Source organism: Chiloscyllium plagiosum, chromosome 37 (assembly GCF_004010195.1).
Source record: "Chiloscyllium plagiosum isolate BGI_BamShark_2017 chromosome 37, ASM401019v2, whole genome shotgun sequence".
Taxonomy (NCBI): domain Eukaryota; kingdom Metazoa; phylum Chordata; class Chondrichthyes; order Orectolobiformes; family Hemiscylliidae; genus Chiloscyllium; species Chiloscyllium plagiosum.
In genome coordinates, this window is record NC_057746.1 from 30,799,679 (window position 1) to 30,802,744 (window position 3,066).

General features: G+C 44.5%; 1 protein-coding gene across 2 annotated transcripts in view; it reads left to right on the forward strand.

The window, feature by feature from the left end:
• LOC122541448 (zinc-binding protein A33-like) overlaps nucleotides 1-3,066 on the forward strand; it is a 72,816-nt gene that overhangs the window by 26,816 nt on the left and 42,934 nt on the right. The gene's annotated exons all lie outside the window — the stretch shown is intronic.

Consider the following 3,066-nt stretch of genomic DNA (forward strand, 5'->3'; position numbering starts at 1 on the left):
AGTGTGCTACCAATTAAACCTGTTGGACTATAACCTGGTGTTGTGTGATTTTTAACTTTGTACACCCCAGTCCAACACCGGCATCTCCAAATCAAGACATCCAGCACTTCCTCCTCTGTAATATGGACATTTTTCAAGATGTCACCATCTATCTCCCTTCATTCTATATCTTCCATGCTTTTTTCCACAGTAAATACTGACACAAAATGCTCATTTAGTAACTCCCCCATTTCCTGCGGTTCCACACAAAGGCCGCCTTGCTGATCTTTGAGGGGCTCTAATCAGTCCCGAGTTACCCTTTTGTCCTTAATGCATTTATAAAAACTCTTTGGATTCTCCTTAATTCTATTTGCTAAAGCTATCTCATGTTGCTTTTTTTCCCTCCTGATTTCCCTCTTAAGTATACTCCTACCGCCTTTATACTCTTCTCCGGGTTCACTCGATCTATCCTGTCTATACCTGACATATGCTTCCTCCTTTTCCTTAACCAAACCCTCAATTTCTTCAAGTTATCCAGCATTCCCTATACCTACCACCCTTTCCTTTCAACCTAACAGGAATATACTGTCACTGAACTCACATTATCTAATTTCTGAAGGCTTCCCACTTTCCAGCCGTCCCTTTACCTGTGAACATCTGCCCCCAATCTGCTTTTGAAAGTTCTTGCCTAATACCATCAAAATTAACCTTTCTCTAATTTTGAACTTCAACTTTTAGATCTTCAACTTTTAGGTTATTTCTTTCAGAAATGGAAGAAGTCATTGTCACAGGGATTCCCTGTCGCTGCTCTAACGCTGTTTATTCCTCATTCTGCTCTGGGGCCTGTCTCCGCCTCTCAGAGTGGGCAGGAACGAGAGCAGCCAATAACAAGAATTCCCTGAGGATTGCACTGACCTCCCTGAGGGAGTGCAGAGTCACAGAGTCATACAGCATGGAAGCAGACCCTTCAGCCCAACCCGTTCATGCTGACCAGGTTTCCTAAACTGTACTAGCCCTATTTGTCTGCGTTTGGCCCATATCCCTGTAAACCTCTCTTACCCATGTAACTGTCCAAATGTCTTTTAAATGTTGTAATTGTATCCGCCTCCACCACTTCATCTGTCAGCTTGTTCCAACTTTTGGGAGAAAAAGTTGACCCCGCAAGTTGCTTTTAAATCTTTCTCCTCCCCGTAAACTGATACCCTCTAGTTTTGGATTTCCCTGCTATGGGGAAAGACCTGGTCTGTTCGCTCTACCTGCACCCTTCATGATTTTATAAACTTCCGTAAAGTCACCCCTCAGCCTCCTATGCTCCGTGTCGATCCAGCCTCTCCTTACAACTCAAACCTTCCGGTCTCATTTTAATTGTTTTTGCACCTTTTCCAGGTTAATACCATCCTTCCTATGGCAGGGTGACCAGAATTGGACGTAGTCCTCCAAATGTGGCCATACCAATGTCTTGTACACCTGTGACATGACGTCCCAACTCCTGTCCTCAATGCCATACCAAACACTGCCTTCACCATCCTGTCTACCTGTGACACCACTTTCAAGCAAAAGTGTACCTTTTCCTCAGACCTCTCTGTTTGACAACACTTCCTATGGTCCTACAATTAACTGTGTAAGTCTGGTCCTGGTTTGTTTTACCAAAATGCTACACCTGACATTTATCAGAATTAGACTCCATCTGTCATTCCTCGACCCACTGCCCCAGTGATCGAGATGCCATTGTACCCTCAGATAACCTGCATCACTGAACCGCTGTGAACCAAAACCACAGTGTAATAGGTTTCTTGTATCATTTCTTTTATCGCTTATTTCAATCTGTGTTCTGTTTTCAATGTTCCCTTATCAACTCCTGCCAAAATTGTGATTTTCAAAACTCCATCAAATCTCCTCTTTTCCTCCTCTTCTCCAACATAAATAGTCCCAACTTCTCCAATCTCTCCATGCAGCTGAGGTTCCTTGCCCCCTTTGGCTTTAGAAGTTTCCACACCACTGAGGTTACACTGACTGGCGTGCAATTGCTGTGTTCATCCTGAAACCCTCTTTTGAACCAACGTTTACAATTCTCCAGTTGTCTGTCACCACTGTTTGAAAGAAGTGGAAGATTACAGCCAGTGCCTCTGCAATTTCCATCATTACTTCCCTCAGCATCCTTCAACACATCAGCTTGTAACTGATGTATACGAAATATGACTATGGTCAGCCTTCCCACTGTCTCCCATTATTAGTTTTTAATCTCATCAGCACATTCAATTTTAAAAGTTCTTTACAAGAAGTTGACGAGCATTTATTGCCCATCCCATTCCTAATGGCCCTTGAATTGAGTGACTTGCCTAGCCATTTCAGATGGCAATGAAGAGCCAACCATATTGTTGTGTGTCTGGAGTCACATGGAAGGCGAGGATGGCAGATTGGTCCCCAAAAGGACATTGGTGAAACGGGATGGGTCACCATGACTAAGACATGCTTCACTCTCCTGATTTATAAATTGAATTAATATTCTCATGAGATTTGAACCCAGATCCCCCACAGGACATTGGTGAGGCCACTTTGAGAATATTGCTCTCAACTCTGGTCTCCCTGCTATATGAAAGATGCTGCTAAACTTGAAATGGTTCAGAAAAGTTTCACAAGGATGTTGCTGGGAGTGGAGGTCCTGAGCCACAAAGACATGCTGGGTCTTCCCTCCCTGGAGCGGCAGAGGCTGAGGGGCAACCCTCCAGAGGAGCATGGAGAGGGCAGATAGCCAGGATAGGGGAGTCCAAAACTAAAAGGCATAGGTGCAGGGTGAGAGAGGGAAGATTCAAAAGGGGCCTGAGGGGCAATCCCCCCATGCAGAGGGCAGTGTGTGTAAAGGCTGAGAAACCACCACCAAAAATAAAATGTAATTTTCTTTCAGTGAGTTATGCACCAACAGAGATCGGGGGAGAGAATGTGGGGAGAATATTTTTCACTCAGTGTTGGGAGTTTGGGGTCTGCTACTTATTTCCTGAAAACAGAATGGGGGCAGAAACCCTCAAGGTTTAAACATACTGGGAAATGTACCCCACCTTACAGGGCCACATCCCAAAAGGGGGAAGG